We start from the raw sequence: 20070 nt of genomic DNA, 5'->3' as shown, positions 1-20070 counted from the left end.
AAAAATTTTTTTTACGAAAGAGGTAAAAAACAATATAAGTAATGAATTTGTCAAGATTTCCAGACATCATATAATTGGTTACCTATGACTAAGTTTGCTAAGCTACATAATACTTTCACTTCATTATATAAAAATTTTAATAAATATTTTAAAATTATAGTCAAATTCTAACGCCAAATATAACATTAGAAATCGTAGATTAAGAATAATTTTTTTTACGAAAAAAAAGAGAAAAAAAAAAACTATAAGTAAAGAATTTGTCTAGATTTTCAGGCATTTATATTATTGGTTACCCATGACTAAGTTTGCTAAGCTACATATTATTTTCACTTTACTATGTAGAAATTTTAATGAATATTTTAAAATTATAGTCAAATTCTAACACCAAATATGACATTAGAAATCGTAGATTGAAACTACAATTGAAGAAAAAAAGCTAATAAGTATGAATATGTCTGGATTTTCAGACATCATCTGTTTGACATCATCTGTAGTCATTAGACCGAGTAATACGACTAGAGTATTATGAAATATTATGTCCAAAAGACATGAACTGATATTTGCTCTAATATTCATCTATGAAACCATTAAAATCGTGCTATTATCAAAGAATTACTTTTGAATAAGACAAATGATCCTGTTACACAATACAAAATGAAATCTTTTTTGTTCGAACTCCATCGAACGCCCTACTAAAAGTAAAACATTTCAGAAAGATGAAAAAAAGAGAGATAAAATGTATAAAAAATTTATTCCAATTGATGTAAAGGAACGGACATATCAATCACATTTGAGCACGTCAGATAGCTGGAAATAGAACAAACAGCAGGGAAGTACAATCCTGATTTGATGAAAACTGCAATCGTTTGTTCTTAGATTTCGCCAAGGACAGGATTTGGCGAACTTGAAATAAAAAGTCACGTTCGCAAAGATAACAGCTGAAGATACAGCAAGAGGTAACGCCCCACTAAAAGTAAACCATTTATTTGACGTAGAAAAATATTGAACAAGGATGAAAATCTGGAAGAAAAATGAACCGTTTTATATTGGTAAATAAAAAATGAAGCCAATCTCTGCCCACTCCTCAGACATTTTCCTTTGAGAAATTGGAAAGAAGTACGTGGACTGTTAAAATGAAAATAAACAGCATTTTTTTTTCTCCTTCTCTTTTTATAGGTCTATTTCAGTACTGTGCGTTCAATCGTTTCATTTATTTATGTAAGTTAAGAGCCTGTCTCAACCTCATGGGCTGTAAATAATAAAAGTTTTGAGAAAAGAAATGCATTATTTGCGTTCCATAAAAGGTATATATTTCAATATTTGATTTCAACAGCAGTTCAATGCTTAAGGAATTCTAAGGAGTGGCAAAAGAAATAAAACGATTGATGCTGTGCTTAAATTCTGTTTTGCGCGTCGTAAAAACGTTGCAAATTCATAATTAGGATCTGTAAAGCAATATTTTTATTTCACTTTTCAAACTTTGAGATTTTATTATTTATTGAACTTCGTATGATAAAATTACTCAGAACGTTTGAAAGATATTTTCTTCCTATTCGAAACATCGAAATATCAAAGAAGCTTTCACCTCAACTTTATTGAAAATCAAGTATTCATATTACTTCAAGAAAATATTTAGTTTATAATTATCTCATTTTGAGAACGAGACCTTCAGTCTAAAAGGGCGTTTATCTGGTGTTGTGCGCAAATCATTACAACAATTTTCTGAAATAAATTAAAGAATCTAATTGCTACTGGCTATAAGAAAAATATCTGTTGGATGAAAGAAAAACACAAAATATGAAACAAATTATAGCATGTATCAAATTAAAAAAAATACTTAAGGTGACTATTGATTTTTTTTAAAAAGAGAAGAAAAAAAATCATTTATCTACTATGTCTAAATTCTATCTATTATGGTGTTCAAAATGAAAAGAGTTTTCATTTTTCGTGATAACTTCAGAACTAATAACTCCGCTGTAAATGCAATTTGGTATGAAAGTAGGTTGAAATAATACAAGAAGGAGAATAATTCTCAACAACATGTGTTTAAAACACACAAATGGTTAAGCGTTACACAAATCGCAGTCGAAAGGTATTTAAAAGAGGTTACAGGATTAAACTAACAAAAATAAGATTGACAAGTCGTTAGCCTTCTTCCAGTCTAATATTATTTATATACAGGCCTCACACAAATTTAATTCAGTTATTAAGAGAGTTTAATATTCCAGTGACGATCGTCACCAATTGCTTATCAGTTCTGTTTACAGGTCCTGAATGGTTGCTCTTTTTTTAACCCAGCTGTGTTAAATACAGTCCTAAAATTGATAAGAAAATGAAAAAAAATTTCAGTGGGGAAGCAATTAAGACGTCGTCATTGCAGCTTGTGAGGTCTCATAAGCTGTGTCGTCCAGATGAAAAGATAAAAATTTGCTGCTGTCCGAATTATTTAACATGAGCAGTATCATTCTCTCTCCTTTCTTTGCAAAGATAAGTCAGTGTGATAGGAGAAAGATTGATTCTTTAGTAGTGAAATAGCTTCCATATTTTTAGTTATGGTTAAGGCAAAAAATTTACCTGCTTCTAAAATGGCTAAAAGTTGCAGAGTTTGTTTCTTGCAATTTAAAACAAGAATAATAATTCTTTTCAGAATTTTGAAAAAGTAGTGTCCGGTTTGAAGAGTTAGAAAATAACGTTTCAGAACAAAAATGACTATCCGGTAACGGGAGTGTCCGGTTTGCTAGTATGTACATTATGGCTTATATCCATCAAAGATTCACGAGGAATTAAAAATATGTCCGTACTGAGAAGCGTCCGTTTTGTAGGAGTGCCCATAACATGAGGTTTCACTGTATTAGGCCAGGGGTATCTTTCAAAGCTATGCAGACTTACAAAATTATGTTTGTCCGGACAATCAATCACCCCTGTCATTAATGTAGGTATCTCGGGCACGTTAGCGTACGTATCAGGTCCTCGGATTTCATTACATGTGGTATAAGGTATGGACATTTTATTTACCCTTCAATATCCGAGGTTATCATCAAGAAAAGCAGTTGCATTCAGATGATTTGGGCAGGCTTCAAATTGGATTTCTGCGCACACCAGTATAGTTTCTTTCACCAGGAGTTGGCACTTGGCTCCACCTCTACGGACGAATAGTTCGTTTCAGCGCGGGTCTGAAATAGAGACAACCCTTGATGCATCCCTTAACCCATCTCCTGGAGAACGATACATGCGATTGAAAGAACCATTGTGGCTAGTGTTTGTATAGGGATATGGTCTTTAAGTCCCAATATGCGAATTTTGTAGTGGTGCAATTGGCCCTTATTTCATTTTGACGAACAACAACACGCGACATTTAAGGGTACAACTTCTCCAAGGTTTGTATCAGAACCTCTAGGCTACTACCTTGGACACTCTGGCGATAGCATTTGCAGCTCACAACGCTGAGAGCCAGAAACCACTGAGAGCCAGAAAGCATTGCAGATAAACAAGTGGGACAAATTGCCACATGTGATTACATATATCGTCTTATTTCCTCAGTAAAACCACAGTATGCGGACTGTGTATCACTGGAAAGTAAAAAGAACCTAACCACTTATTATTTTCTTTTTTTATGATTTAGCGTCAACTGTTTAATGAATCCCACAATACTAATAGACAATACAACAATACAAATACTAACAGACGTTTTCAAAGACTAAAAAAATATATGAGATTCAACCATAGGTGGATCGACAGTGTTGAGAATGAGAAAGACATCACTTTGAAAATCAAAAACTTGAGGAGAGTCGCCAAGCAGAAGAACAGTGGGGGGGGGGGGAGAACTCATAGAGAAAGCCAGAGCCCACTCAGGGCTGTCATGCCAGTGAAGAAGAAAAGCTTCTGTGTAATACCTTTCTACTATAATGAAGGTTATGCAAAAGCATGCATGCGTATTATAAATATCAAATAGTTTTCTTTGCTTGTACTATGTATAGCAACCTACCTCTATACCAAATATTTTTGTTATTTGGTCATCTATTAGAGGAATAATCATCAAATATGAAAAAACAAATTTGAACATCCTTGCAGCTTCCCAAACACTTTTCGGTATTTAAATAATTTTGGTTTTCACTGATACTGGTAGAAGTTTTGTAAAAAAAAAATTATGGCATCATTCCAGATTTACAAAAAAATTATGGATCCATCTAGGAAAGAAAATAAATTAATAAATTCATCAGATAATAATCTATAACAGTGGTTCCCAATTTATTTCGGCTACGGAGCCCTAAATAATAAACTTTACTTTCAGTGGAACCCCGACTTTACAAATAAAGTTTATTAAGGTAATTGTGAATGCTATGACCTATACCAGATATTAATTTTAAAAATATTTAATTCGAGGAAGAAAGATTTTTCATCGTTTTATCCTTTAATAAATTAGATTTTATGTCCAACATAATTATAAATTTTTTTCTGCTATATCTAGTCTAGATATGAATTTGTTTTTGGTGTCTATACATAAACTAACAATGAATAAAATAAGCTCAATTATAGTTTACTTCGAAATGAAAACTTGAACGAGCTGCTACAAACGTTGTAAATGGGAACATATTTCTTTATTAAAGAATTCATTTATTTTATGTTGATTTGGCAAACGCTGTAGTAAATATTAATAAGATATTTTATTATAATTAGGAAAAGAAATCGATTTATCTTTTAATAATTTTTTTAATATATTGTTGCTATTAATAATATATTTTCTATTAAAAAAGGACATTTTTATTGCATTGGCATTTTACTTGAAACAATTTCATAAGGGCAATCAATTATAATAAGAGGTTCCAAAACTCATATTTGGTTCTAAAAAGTTCTACTAACGGAACCCCTTTAACTCGTCCACGGAGCTCTTGGGTTTTGAGGAACCCCTTTAACTTGTTCACGGAACCCGCTGGTTTCACGGAACACCATTTGAGAACCACTGATCAATAAAAAATACAATAAAAATTAGCATCGACCTAATTTTGATTTTATTGATTTGTCAAGGCATCTCTAATGTTAGGGTATTAACTAATTTGGGTAATTGTATGATGAAATTATGATATCGATCTAAATTGAAAAACTATGTACAGTACTTATCGGATTTTTCTACAACTGTGTATTGTGCATCCAGTTTGAAAAATAATGCCTTGTTAATTTTACGAAACGATTAAGTTTTTGATTTGAGTTGTTATAATTTGGTTGATCAAATAAAATTTTAAATTTAAAAACTATGAATAAATTTTACTTATCATTCAGTTGATATATTTATTTATTAATATTTTTACTTATTTGATTATAATTTTTATAATTTTATTTAATTGAAAAAAATGCATTTATTTTTAAAGGTGTCATATTTACAGCTTAAATAATAATTTATAGAACTTCATCAACAGATGAATTAATTAAAATAAGAGTTCATGGCATGATTAATATCTTCTTGATTTTTATTTATCTAGATATAGCTTAATTTATTGAATACCAAGACCTATCTTCTTTGGTTCGTGCATTGAAACAGGAATACCTATTGTTTTAAAATCAGTACACAAATAGAGTGTCCTGACAGCAGACAGCAAGAAAAATAGTTTTATCGTTTACTGAATGATGGAAAATTTTTTTAATTTGACACTTTATCATGATTTGTTTGCTAGTTCATGAAAATTCGAGACCAAAAGATTTAACTTTTATCATAAACATGATTACAGTTGCTAAAATTATTATCTATACTTATTTATGTTTCATAATTGAATCATATTTTTTTCTAGTTAAACTGTATCAAAAATGCTTTCTTACTTGCAGGCAGTCGTAGATGTCCATTTATTCAACAATGCTGTTCAATTTTTGCACAAAGGTTTCAGGCATTTAAATAGTTCGAAAACCTAAAAGCAAAATAATAGTTTCTTGTTAAATAAGCATTGTTTAATTTATCCTTTGTTTGACTTTTATTTATTCTATTAATGTCTGTTTTAATAAAGTATTGAAAAAACAAAAATCAGTAAATATCATATATCATAAAGAGTGTTCTTCAAAATTATAGATAATGGAATATTTTAAGTTTCAAAAATTGGAATCATAAATTTGATAGTTTTACTGAGGCTGTAACACGAGCTTCGAAAATATCGATGTCTTTCAGGAATTTTCCGTTTTCGTTTTACAAAATTTACTTTTTAACAACGTTAGAATTTGGAATTGTTAAATTGCAGAAGTCTATTTTTACCATTTTAACAAGAACTAAGAAATTTTTTTTATACAAAAAAACAATACTAGTCAATACTTAGTTTTTCTTTTTCCCAATTTGAACTTAAGAAGTAGAACTTTAAATTCATTTTCTGAAGTAATATCTTTTCACATTTTTTCAATTCTAAAAAGTTATATTTCATGAACTAAAAAATAACTCCATGATATTCGTAATATAAATATTTAAAGATTTGCTTTCAATTCATTTTCTAGAATTAGTTAATTTTATTTTGAACTTGGTTTAAAATTTCTTCAGAAAAATAAATGCAGCGAATTTCAATCTCAGAGAATATTATCTCAGAGCTCTAATATTATCTCTGACCAAACTTAAATTTGAATAATTCTGTAATTCAAATTTAAGTTTGGATAAATTTAATAAAATGCAATGTTATCTTTAATATTAAAGCATAATATTTCCAGTTATATCAAAATATCCACAACATAGCTTTTTTTTTTTAAATTTTTCTTTAACTGACACATATAAAAGTTGTAACAAACTTTGTGTGTTTTTTAATGGTATAATAGAATTTTAAAAAAAATGTACATGCATTTTCATAAAAAGTTTCAAAAAAGTTCTACAAGACTTGAGTTCATCTCTTTTTCAGAAATATTTTACCTTTACTACATAAATTTAAGCGTGTTAAAAAATTTTGAAAAACCAAAATAAAAACGTTATTGAATTCAACATTTATTTGATTTGTGGTGCAAGTTTAATTTTTAACAAAACATATGCAAAAACAGAAGTCAGTGAGTGTTTTCCATAATCCGATTTCAAAAGCTTGCGCTTCAAAGCATTAATAATAAAATATTTCGCGTTTCAGGAATTGGAATTTTAAGTTGGTAGCTCTGAAGAGAACTCGAGATTGAGTTTCGGGAACTTCTATGACATTCCTGGAATTTTCTATTTGTGTCTTACACTGAAAATATTCGAAGAAATATCGCGAGGAATGGAAATAGTGATGCAGAAAACATGACTTTGATATTCATATTTCAATCAATATTCCCTATTCGCTCGCCCTGGTTATATTGATTTCTTCAACTTTCTTTGATTGTCCGTTATTTTGCGTACGGCGAAGACTTCTTTTTTTCAAATATTAGATGAGCATATTATTTTGGCCCTTCTCTGTCCCAGTAAAAAGCACACGTTTCTTTTTGAAGCTAAAAAAAAAAACTCTTTAAAATATGTTATAAAATTATAGCAGTATATTAAAAAATACTTTAAACCTTGTACTGATACAAGAATCTCATTCCAGTGTCCAAATAGAGTCTTAGTGGTCCCATCAAAAAATTTTGATGTTTTAAATTGGTTTCAGTGCGATTTATGATGGTACAACATCATTTGATGGTCACCATCATCCAACATTTTCCATTGTGTGTGCATTGTGTGTGCATGGTTTTTGATATGCCAACAAACTTCCGTCATTCCATGATGGAAAATGCTACTTTGATACTATGATGGTTAACCATCAAGAGAAGTTTGACTCTCATGGACCAACAATCCGTGATGGTTCCAACTATACATTTGATGGCTTAATGAGAATTCTTGTTGGTTCTCAGGATTATACCATCAGAATAATTATGTTTTTTTTTTTTATGTTAGACCATCATAAATCAGTCCGAATTCCTACATCGGGATGGTGGATGTTCAAGATCATTCCAACATTTGATTTCTAAGATACTATAACGGAAATTCTTGATGGTTCAACATGAAAAAATCATCGAAACAAGTGTCCACTCTTATGTTAAACCATCATAAATCAGTCCGATTTCCTACATTGAGGTGATGGTTACTTATGTTGGTTACCATCAAAAAATATAATGGTTCATGGTGGAATTATTGATGGTTACCATCAAGATTATGCTGGTTCATCAATGGAAAACAATCAAAAATTTTGACTTAGGTAACAATTTAAAACTCTTAAAAGCATCTTAATTCTTCAATAGCCGAACAGTGCTGCAATTTTGTGCGTGTAATAACTTATTAATTGGAAATTCTGTTAAATTTGTAATGATTTAGTGCAATTAACATAGAATCCGAAAATGCAAATTCTATCCATTTTACATAAGAACCTAGCCTTACTTGATAGACTAAAAATCAATTTTTTAAGCTGTTCAAGATAATAACATTGATATTTATTTTGTACCTTCGACTTGATATTTACAATGCTCTGTTAAATTTCCAGATTGTTGTTGTTTAATATTAAATAAATAACATCAGAATGCAAACATTTTCGAAAATGATGAATCGCTCGAACTGTTTATTTCCTAAAGCAAAATATTTCATTGAGGGAAATCTGCAGCTCGTTTGAATTTTTATATCACGTTTGTTATAGAAATAAAAATTTAACCTAAAAGTCATAAATAGCAGATAGAGACCAAAAAACAGCTATAAAGAATAACATTTCATTAATTAAAAATCATTATTTTAAACTTCTTCAAAAATATAGCCTCAAAAATTTTTTTCCTTCAAACATTAAGAACTTGTCTGCCTCTTAACCCAACTCTTTCCTCAATTTTTTTCAGATATTGATTACGACGAAAATATTTATTTTGAAACATTGAATGAATAAAAACAGCATAATATTCCGCTCGTATCATACAAAGGTGGCAATCTCTTGAGGCGAAAGTAATTAAATTTTTTAGATATACTTTAAATTTGTATTAATCTAGGAAATACTGTTCACTATATGCAGGCTTAACCATAACTTAAATATGGAAGGATCCAACAGAATTTTTTTTTTTTACAATGCCTTAACAGTTTCCAATCCTAGAATCGCATTACAGTATTTTAATATTTAAATGGAATAATAGTGCCTTAAGTATCTTAATTTGGCAGTGGAATAACAGTACAGAAATCCTGCAATGGCTTAATGGTTGAAAATGGGGTTAATCCCTGTAATGGCGTAAATAAGGGAAAAACCGTTTATCCTTTAATGGCTTAACCGTTGACACAAATTCTGAAATGGCTTTTCAGTTGGAGGTATTTTTAAACGCATGATGGTTAAATGCATTGAACTTGGTTTAATTAAGCTTTATTTCTCTCTTAGGGAAAAAAACATGAACAGCCTTTTATATCCAAAACAATTTTCAAACTTTTGCAAGAGAATAATAAAGATATTAATTTCTGGGAATCGGTTCTGTTAATTCCACTTATTTTATTTTATTGCCGTCGTTGAACAGCCGAGCCATTTTTTGGGTTTACGACAACTACTGTTCAACTCCGTTCCCTTGTAAGTTGAACCCAATTCAGACAACACGGGAACTCTTGGACGAAGAAGTAGGAGAAATTTGCCTTCGTATGGGACTTTTCTAGCTCGTATTTGTGCAACATGGTGAGGAAAAACCCCGAAAACTTCCCATGGTTAGCCTCATTCCACATCCGAATTGCACTGACTACAGTGCTGATGTGAAATATTTTCAGTGGTAGGCGGATGATGGGACGGAAACCATGGAAACTTCCTACTGTTATCCTGACGGCAAAGGGACTCTAACCCATGATCTACTTACCACTAAGGATATTTTACGTCAGGACTATGGTCAGTGTAAGCCGGGTGTGGAATTCGTATTGACCAGCCATCCCTAAGACTCGAACCCGGAACCTCATTGGAAGGAACATGCTCTATACCCCGAGCCATCACTACTCAATTTCACTTATTTTTAGCAAACAGTTAATTATTGTGCAACACTTCATCAATAAATGTGGCTTCTTATCACGTGTCTGACATGACTTATCACGTGTCTTTTGCTTACTATTCATTTATTTATTTTTTTTCGTAATTATGTATATGTCCAATTTTTTTACTAAACGCTTAAAATTTTGTCCGATCTAAAAGCTTTGATTAAATAAGTAAATAAAATTGCGTGCCAGTAAAAATAAGACCACGTTTTTACCGCTCAAGTTCGATTTCTTAAACCTATAACAACAAAAACAATGTTATTAAACCCTTAATTGTACAATAATATACGATACGGTGTTTATAATTGAACGGCTCAATACCGAAACAGTTGCCTGTCGCTTCAATTTTTTTCATTCTGGGTATTTTGTTGTTTTCGATATTAATAATAAAATAGCCTATTTCTGTTTTTGAACTTTTTTGACGAATTAATAGTATAATTAATTGAAAATAACTGCTTCTAGATAAATATTATATTTGATGTTTGATATTTTAATTTTTTTCTTGAGTTAGCAATCTTTTAATTTTTTATAACAAAATTACGTCTTTAGTTATAAAAGTGACAAAGATTAGTAAAGTTAAAATATATCGAACATGATGAAAACAGTTTTTTTTCTTCAAAATATTTATTAACCACTTCGAAAATTCATTTAACGACTAAATGAAGCAGAATAATATGTTATTAAATAAGAAAAAAAAGATGTGTAGTCTTACAATATTCAGAGCAGTCCATATTTTAGATTCCACAAAGATCATGGGGGTATACTTTGCACTAAGTAGACTGAAGCAAAAGCCAGCGTGAATTAGTCACAGATAAATTACAGAAATAGACACAGTATAGTTTCAGTTCTGAATCAATGTCTTAACACCCCCAAAAAAAGAATAATAATAAAAATTCCATGCGCTGCGGAAGGCTCTTATACAAACGAAAGTATATTTTTTCCACTTCTTGAATTTACCTGTGTGTTTAAATCATTTGTATTCTTTTTAGTTTTTATTTAAGATGAAATCTTGAAACAGTCATCAGCATTTTTATAAAAAGTTTTCCCTGAATCTATATACCTGAATCAAATAGGTTTTTTTTAAATTTCTGAGTATGAATCAAGCTGAATTTAAGACGGAAATCCTCAAATCATCTTTTTCCTTATTTTTTGCTGATTTTCTTTTTGAATTCATTAGTATTTATTTTTATACTAAAACAAAATAATTAGTGGCAATCGATATTTATCTGAGGCATTAAAGCAGCTGGGAAACTTCATTAACTGTAAAATAAATGAAACTATAATAACTCTTACGACACACAAAAAAAAAATTGTGAATACATAAAGCCCTTAATTAAATCGATTAATTATGTTACAAGGAAAAAAACCGTGGATAAAATTTCTTAGAAAATTTTTCTTCTTTAGTTATTAAACACCATGTTTCGTACGAACTCCACTTTGAGATGCAAGTCCATAATTAGTCCATTATGTTAATTATCAATGAAAGTGGAAGTTCTTTTCTTTTTTCTTTATTGATATATGTAAGTAGTTTTATCTTCAGTGTAAACGTAGTTAAAATAGTTTGATTTTTGCTTGAAAGATTATGTCAAAGGTTATGAACCTTAGTCCAGAGGATAAACTAAATAAAATATTTAAATTTTTGCCGAACTAAAAAAAATATTTTATCGATAAATACAACATGAGAATACTCATCCCTGCTCGCTGCGTTCGCAAATTCCCAGAACAGCTCTCGCAGCTCCTCTCAGATTGCTTCGCACTTCGTGTTCGTTGTTGTTCATTTACGTCGCACTAAAGCTGCACAATGGGCTATTGGCGAAGGTCTGGGAAACATCCCTGAGGATGATCCGAAGGCATGCCATCGCAATTTTGATCCTCTGCAGAGGGGATGGCACCCCAGCTACGGTAGCCCGACGACCTGCACGCGAAGTCGAGCACCACTTCGTGTTCGATTCGCTCGCTCATTTAATACTTATGTATTTTTTACTAGCTTGATATGTACACTGTAAGGAATTTCAGATAAATTTACAGTAAAAAGTACTCATACCCTGAGTGCCTTGATATGTACAGTGTAAGGAATTTAAGATAAATTTACAGTAAAAAGAACTCGTACCCTGAGTGCCTTGATATGTACAGTGTAAGGAATTTCAGATAAATGTACAGTAAAAAGTACTCGTGACCTGAGTGCTTTGATATATACACTGTAAGGAATTTCAGATAAATATACAGTAAAAAGGACTCGTATCCTGAGTGCCTTGATATGTACACTGTAAGGGATTTTAGATAAATTTACAGTAAAAGTACTCGTACCCTGAGAGCCGGTACCCTTATTGCCTTCATATGTACAATGTAAGGAATTTCAGATAAATTTACAGTAAAAAGTACTCCTACCCTGAGTTCCGGTACATTTTACCATGAAATTTTTCGAAACAAAAAAAATCTGATATGCCGTAGGTTTTATATTAATAATCATTATAAAATGAGTGAATCACTGAAATTAAATAAATAGTATCGTAAAGATTGCGTTATAAAATTTTTCGGGAAAATGGTTTTTACGAGAAAAATAGATTTTACAATAAAATGGAATTTACTGCAAAATGGATTTTAAATATACACTCAGGATGCCTATACTTTTTATCGTAACTTTATCCTCAATTTTTTTCAGAGTGTATAACACTATTTTTGAAAGGAACTTTCTTTCTAAGTTCTTTGGCTTTTATTTCTGAAAATATTTTGATTAATGGTTGAATTGAAACATTAAACTTCCAATTTTCGGTAAGATGATAATATCACATGCCAGCAAATTTTAAAATATTATTTGCAGATATTCTTAAAACGTTGATCTGCTTCTTCCTTATTAACTTTAAGACCATTAGCATTTTCTATCTCATATTTCAAGTTCTCTTGTTTCTTTCCCATTAATAATCATTAACCTTTTAGTTTTTTTTAAAAGTGTATTTCTTGTAATAACGAAATCTTATTATCAGACAAGGAGTCTGTAATGTGCTTTTAGAAAAAAAATTTTAGAGGATTTCTTTGATCACAAAAGTTTGGAAATTCTTTTTCTCCCATATTAGGTAATATTTTTTAAAAAACTATAACGATAAGTTTGGTATACTCATCATTATATATATATATTGAAAAACTCAAATGAAATAAAAAAAAACGAACAAAAATGTTAAACTAAGAAAGAAAAAAGTTTATTCAACGTTCTATGTTTTGAAATAAAAAGAAAATAATCGTGGCAATTTAATTATCGATAACTCATTATTGTTTATCATAATTTTAACTTTGCTTTTAACATTTTTAAACTTTGCACGGCTTACAAGCAATTATGTAAAATACGTATCAGTGTGATAAATAATCATAATATGTATCAAAAAATTCTAATATAATAACAGACGTAATAAAATTAATAATTAATAAAATTAATAATTAATAAAATTAATAATTAATAATATTTTAATATAATTTAATATTGCATTATATTCTAAGAAACTAGGTAACATACATATCTGTAAATATTCTTTATATGTTGTGATATAAATAATAAATGATAGTAGTCATTTCAGTATATAATTCACTATCACATATTCTGAACAATATGAAAATATCATACAATATAATAAACAATGATTGCTTTACTTAAAAATGTCAGAAAACTTTCAGGTATTAGCGGATGCCTTATTGAACAACTTTCATAAATGCCATTTCAAAAATGTCTGATCATTACATTCATATTTATAATTAAATGGGGAAACTGAAGGAGAATGTTTTCTAATAATATTTGAGAGAGAGAGAGAAAAAAAAACATGGAGAAAAATATAAAGAATTTGAATGAAAGAAAAGAAGAAAATAGATAACTGAAGTATAATTTTTTAAAAAAAATTTTAAAAATTTAAAGAAAAGTAAAAAAAAATAAAAAGCAGGAAAACAAAATAAGGAAAAGCTGTAATCTCATCATCAGTTTACACGACGGTATCCGCAAAAAAGTGCTTTCTAATATTGTATTAACATAGCCAAAGCAAACTATATCAATATAATCTCACACTATAGTATTGATATATTTTGCTTTGGCTATATTATTATGTGACATATTCGAACTAGGCTTAATAGTAAACTGAAGAGTAAAGAAATTATACATTATGAAATTATTTAAAACAGTGGATAGATACTTAAAAACTAAAATATAAATATCTTTACTGCGCAACTCAAAACATGCATTCAAGTTTTAACGGCGATTTTCTGCTTTTAGCAAACATATAAAAGCTTTGGACACTACAAACCCTCATCAACTTGTATTCAAATGCAAGAATGCATATACGATATCTAAATTTCGCCAACATTGTTGTTTTCGGAAGTGAAAATATTTAATGCACGGAGTGAAAGGTGATCTTGGTGTGAATAATTATTAAAGTTTTAGATTTATTTACATCCTTTAAATTGTGAAAGTTGTTGTTGTTCTCGCCAATGAGTACGATTTCTCCTGTTTTTCTTCAGTGGCGCCATCTGTGACCAAGAATTTGAGGTCTGCCGCACCCATACATTACACCAGTTTATAGGGCAAAACCATTCTTACATCCATTCATTCATCCACAGATCGTAATTTTGACCTGAACCAGAGAACGATGAATCTCCAATTCTGTACCCCAGAAGTGCAATTTTTATTTATTTATGGGAACGTGGAGGGCTTTGTGACCCAACAGAATTAACGTGCTCCAGTCACCATTTACTACTCGTTCAGTCTACAGCCGGCGGGATTCGAATTCCCGTTCTCTCGAACGTGATTCCAGCGCCCAGCCAACCGGGCTATTCCGGCCTTTAAGTTGTAAATGAAAGCTCTATTTGATGTTAATGTGGCGTTAACTCCTTTACACAATTTCTTTTGTCAACATCAAATACAACGTCAAATTTGGATAGATAGTACACCATAGTGCCTATACCAGATAGTACACCATAGTGTTGCACTGCCTATAACGAAACATTAAAAGAATAGTTTTATGCATCTGATTGATTACTCATATACTTTAAAATAGACATTTTATTAAAAGCCTTTTTAAGGTACTTCATTTTAAGCTGTCAACTTTCATTATTACATACAGTTTTATAGTTTTTATTACTTATCGATTCAAAAATAGTCGTAAGAAAATAACATTTTAACCTTAAAGTTTTAAACTTATTTTATATAAATACACGAAACTTGTTTAGAAGAGAAGGTCTTTAATAATAATGCACATCCAAACATATTTGAATGTCTTATGTTTAAAACTTTCGTTGCCAAAACTTGCTTGCGAAATTATTTTTTTTCTTTATTTTTTCCGCTAAAATGAACTCCAACACTTAACTTAAAAATTGATATTAAACAGATGTTGAAGATAATTTACTAAAAGTAAATTTTTAATTTTATTTTTACGAGGTTAACTGTATTTGTATCCCTGGCGAGAGCAAATTAAATTACTTACATTTTAGTTTTATTGAAACTTGGTTAGAAACTAAACTTTGAGTATATGTATTTTTTTCGCTCCAGCTTGGATATCTTAAATTATTAGTTTTGTTGAAGTCAATATATTGAGTCATAAAAAGATGCTAAAATACTTTATTTAATATTCTTGTCACGCTGCATTAATATTTCAGGCATATTTAATTTAATTTTGCTTTTCTTCTTCTTTTAAAACAAGCTGTATTTTTGATGTTTCGAGAAAGGCTCTCTTATCTTTGATTTAATTTCAGTTTTAATTTATTCCATTTTGCAAAACAAGTTTTTTTTTAAAAAATTGATCCAATCATTTAATCAACGACAGTTGTAATTCATGTTTTCCTTTGTTGACTATCAATTTTAAAGTCTATAAATGCAATTCTAACATACAACATCCCTTGAATTATAGACTAAAAGCATTGTTTTATTTGATCCGATTTCAAAGTGAAAGCAACCCATCTATAACACGCCCTGAATATCAGACCTAGTTTTAGGGCTTGTGGCTATATCAATGTTCAACTCAGTATCTTATTAATTTCTAATCTAACCCTGAAGACAAGGAAACTCTTGAATGAAGCATTGGGACAAACTAGCCTTCGTGGACGGTTTTTTGATGGAAATAATACACACTAGCGCTACATGAAGAAGAAAATATCGAAATCATCCCACGAAAAGTCTGATGGCAAGGGACTTCTAACACATATCAGTTTACCACTAATATATTCTTTTAATTCAGCGCTGTGGTCGGCTCGAGCCGGTAGCAACAAATAACGTAAATGAGTTTAACAACATTCCTAATTGAGACCGTACTTCTACTAAGTCTTGGAGGGCTACCATCCTAAATTTGCGAAATGGCCCAAGACGAAGAGCAGAGGCTGAATTCTGCTTGGCCACCGGTCATGTATGTCTGCGGAAACATCTGTCTAGATTTGGTATCGTTCCTTCCCCGGTATGCACACTTTTTGCAGTTCTGGTGAGGACATGGACTCCACGCACCTTCTCCGCTGCTCTGCACTTTGCAGGAATTCTATCACTGAACGCTATTGGGAAGCTAGAGACATGTTGTGATTAATAGACTCTGTTGTAGCATCTTTTTTTTCCTTCTTATTTTTATTAGATGTTTATGTATGCTGTTACTGTCTATAATCTGACATTGGAAATAAAAAAAACAACATTTTTAATTGAATTGCATGAGTAGAAATGGTGTTAGTCTTACTAACTATATTTTGAAAAAGCTAAAAAGAAAACAACCTTCCAATGAATCTTCAAAAGAATTATGCATAGGATTTAGTAGCTATCAGAAGCATAGATAAATCATAAGCATACAGGAAATGACACAAGCACGCAGGAAAATTAGAAAAAAGTATCTTTATTCGCTTTTCCAACAAAATAGTTAGTGGGACTGATGTTCTTTTGGCCTACAACAAATCAATTGTTATTAAGGCCTCCGCTACGAAAAATTTGTTATAATTAAGCACATATAAATCAACGGTTATTCTAATTAATATATATATATATATATATATATATATATTTATATATATATATATATATATATATATATATATATATATATATATATATATATATATATATATATATATATATATATATATATATATATATATATATATATATATATATATATATATATATATATATATATATATATATATATATATATATAATTGCAGAAATCATAAAAGGATTTAAGGATTTTTGTAATGATCACCTCTATGAGTATTGTTGTTTATCCCGGGACAAGTTTTGGCAATTTTTATGCTGCTTCATCAAAAATATCTCCAGTTGAAGACGAATCATGGGTTAGAGCATATGGGTTAGTTAAGATCGAGCTAATCGTGCATGGTTTTTCTAGATTTATTACACTAAGAAAAAAAATCTAATAAAAACTAGGATAATATTTTAAAATTTGCCGTGCTTCTGTCTCTATTAGCACAAAAAAAGCTAGGTGATTTTTTAACATAGCACTTTTGAAATGATATGGGAAAAATTTGGAATGAAATGTAATTTTGTGACATGTATTAAAATTTGGTAATTTTATCATGATACCTTGGAGCATGGCATGAAAACCATTTATTTGGTAAAATTTACTTTAAAGATTTGTATTTTTTATTAAATGTGTAGTAATAAGAACTATAATTTTGTATGCCAGAATTTCCGGTATGCCGTTACCTTATATGAACAGAAAAATTATTAAATGAATGGTTAAAATACCATATATGTTGGTATTATTAATCAGAATTATGTTTTATCATACAAGAAATGTCATTACCATACATTACGGTAATTTTACCAGAATTTTTTTCTCCATTCATCTATCTAGCACAAATGGGAGTTAGCTCCATCAAAAAGACCTCAATCAATGCAAGTTTTTTCCAATGCTTGATACAGGAGTATCTTTGCCTCCACTGTTGGGTTCAAATTTACATTGTTACTGAGTCATGACTATGAAATTGCAACAATGAAATAGCTGCAAATCCAACTATATGAAATGACTATACAACACCGGTGATTAAACAAGATAAAGTAAAAAAGAAATTAAAATTTCCAGTGATATGCTGTTTTTTCCACAGTCAAACACTTACGCTAATTAGATTAACATCTTGCCTATTTGGTATTTAAGGTATAAGAAAAAACATTGCATTACTTCTGAGTAGAGTGCCTTCACAAAGTTGCTCACTAATTCTAAAAAGAAAAATACTAAACGAAAATAATAAACTGTGGTAATCATATAAGAATTTCACTCTGCTAGTTCTTAATTCACTTAATTCCACTGACACCACACGTTTTCTAAATAAAGAGCAGGAACAGAGTCAGATTTAATTAGCAAGACCAAATACGCAGTACTTGATGGAACTTTGTCTGCATACCAAGAGGAATACTTTCCTACTTAATTCTGTAGACTTTAAGAAAGGTTCGTTTCCCCAGTGGGTCGTTGCGAAAAAGTTTGCATTCGAAATGTTTGTGGCATTTCATTCAGGAAATACGGAGAAGTTTTCTCATTTTTAACGCAAAATGCTTCGTTTGGTTTTTCCAGTTACTTGGTTTCATTAGATTACATTCGATTCGATGCCTGAATGACAAATACTCGAATAATAACAATGTTAGTAAGTCGTGCTTTGAAATACGTAATTAATTTTTGTTTTGCAAAGTTATTTAATGAAACTAATATTTGCAAACTGTCAGGATCTTTAAAAAAACAAACACTTTACATGGAACAGTTTTAAAAATTTACAAAAAATGCATATTTTTCCATGAATAATTTAGGGGTACATTTTGAGGCATTTTAAAGCTTCAAATGCCTCCATTCAGCCTGTGAATATCGAACAGTATTATTTAATCTGTAACATAAATGATTTTGTGACTTTATGGATTAATTTGTTTGGTAAATGGTTTAGTTTTGGTGACTGTTTTACCTGTTACTTAACAGGTAAATTGTATAAACATGCAATAAAATGTCATATATAAATAAAGGTTAATGTTACCAGGAGGTAAATTTTTAGTTAATATGTTGTTTAAATGAAGCAGGTTAAATGAAAAATGCGTTTTTTATAGAATCAGTACACACTTTCTAATTAAACATTTAACAAACTGTCCCTTTAATATTATAAAGTACATAAAGACTGGATTAATTGAATTTCTGATGGTATTTCGAGTTATTTTATTTACACGGAGTATTTATGTAGATGCATAAAATCTTCCCTTCCAAATTTTTGTTTTATATTTCAACTTTATTATTCATAAATAATTATTTCAGTCATAGTTTTGATTACTCCTGTTTATTTCTGTCTTACATATGACATATACGACTATAAATACGACCAGGGTTGGCAGGTTTTTGACATGTGACAGTTTTTGACAGTTTAAACCATGGTTTAAACCGTCACGTCAAAAACCTCACTGTCAAAAATGTCGAAAATGTCAAAAACCTATATTCATATGTGAAATTTAATTAATACATAAAATTTATATATTTTTTAAAGGATAGTGTTTCTAAATATGTTCTAGAAAAAATAAATTTAAAATTTTGAAGAAACACTTATATTTTGAATAGTAACCAAAATCTTGTACTTTTGAAAACTCACATCTTTTGTAATATTATGTATTCATTTTTATGTGTTATTAAAACTCACATCTTTTGTAATATTATGTATTCATTTTCATGTGTTATTGAAAATCTGCAGTGATATTATTAAGAAATTTATTTATAACCAAATTTAGTGTATAGTATAGGTAATACTAAAAATTAGACATTTTTAAAAATAAACATTAGCAGTTTTGTACATTAGACATCTTCTTTTAAAGAAAAATCTTTTTAATATTCTTTTAAATCTTCTTAATAATCTTTTTAACATAAGACAATACAAATTTAAGTGCTTTCTGTTAAATACACAGAGTAGTTAGTGTCGATTTACAGTATATTCAGCCTATTCATTTACTATGCTGAAAATTTAGTTTATCCAAATACTTGTGAATTTCATTTTGCTGAATACGATATAGTTTTGTTGAATACCTAAATATTCAGCTGTTGAATAATTACTTCTTGCTTTCAATATATGCATTATTTGTATTCTTAATACAAGTGGAGAAAAAAAAATTAAGAGATAAAAATTGTTTTAAAATGATAAATGAAATAATTATAAAT

General features: G+C 29.7%; 1 protein-coding gene across 2 annotated transcripts in view; it reads right to left on the bottom strand.

The window, feature by feature from the left end:
* LOC107446800 (putative G protein-coupled receptor No18) overlaps window positions 1–20070 on the bottom strand; it is a 126143-nt gene that overhangs the window by 43584 nt on the left and 62489 nt on the right. The window contains exon 2 of one of the 2 annotated variants that reach the window (XM_016061569.4): window positions 5812–5897. The exons of the other annotated variant lie outside the window; for it this stretch is intronic. The gene's annotated coding sequence lies outside the window, so the exon portion shown is untranslated. The remainder of the gene's footprint in view (window positions 1–5811; window positions 5898–20070) is intronic. 2 annotated transcript variants of the gene reach the window in all.

This window comes from Parasteatoda tepidariorum, chromosome 3, assembly GCF_982258835.1.
Source record: "Parasteatoda tepidariorum strain Cologne lab strain chromosome 3, Ptep-v5.0, whole genome shotgun sequence".
Taxonomy (NCBI): Eukaryota; Metazoa; Arthropoda; class Arachnida; order Araneae; family Theridiidae; genus Parasteatoda; species Parasteatoda tepidariorum.
This window is presented reverse-complemented; position numbering and strand designations above follow the sequence as displayed.